A 702-nucleotide genomic window follows, 5' to 3' on the forward strand; every position below is an offset into this window, starting at 1 on the left:
GCCTCAGCAGGCTAAGGACCCCCCCCAGCTGCATCCCTGAAGGCTGAGGACAGCCCTCCCCCCGTCCCGGATGCCTCCCAGGGGATGCGGACCCCCTCCATCATCACACAGGCCACGACCACCATGTCGTGACACCAAGGGTGAACCCCCCTGCCACCCCACCCGGTGGGAAGCCAGGCCCCCCCCCCCCCAAATCCCCCCGGGGGGGGGCTGTTTGTCACCCACAGGGCCTGTGACCTTTGCTGGGGACCTTCCCTGGGGGCAGGAAACGGCTGCGACAGAGAAAGGAGGCGGGGGAGGGAAACCAGCCCCCCCCCCCAAGAGGGAGAGCCAACCCGCTTCCCCCCCGCTTTGCACCCCAAAAATCCCCCCCCACCATCGCAATCACCCCCACAAGGACTCGGGGAGACCGTCTTTCTATGGCTGTATGTACACAGGGGCACCCCAAAACCTGGGGGGGGGCTCACAGGAGTCTGGATGGGTTCCCCCAAAATGGCCACCACCCCCACCCAAGGTGGGGGGGAGCCAATTCCCAGATTTGGGGGTGCAGTTTGATAGTCCCATGCTGCAAATCAGCCCCCCCCCCCTTGACCGATTTAGGGGGTGGCCCACGCTTTCAGGGGTGAAAATTTGGGGGGAGGAGGCCTCCCCCCCTCATGTCAGCCAGGCCAGCGCCAAGTACAGCCCCAAGGCCAGGGCGGC

The sequence above is a fragment of the Haliaeetus leucocephalus genome, unplaced genomic scaffold, assembly GCF_000737465.1.
Source record: "Haliaeetus leucocephalus isolate CR32 unplaced genomic scaffold, Haliaeetus_leucocephalus-4.0 Scaffold337, whole genome shotgun sequence".
Lineage (NCBI taxonomy): Eukaryota > Metazoa > Chordata > Aves > Accipitriformes > Accipitridae > Haliaeetus > Haliaeetus leucocephalus.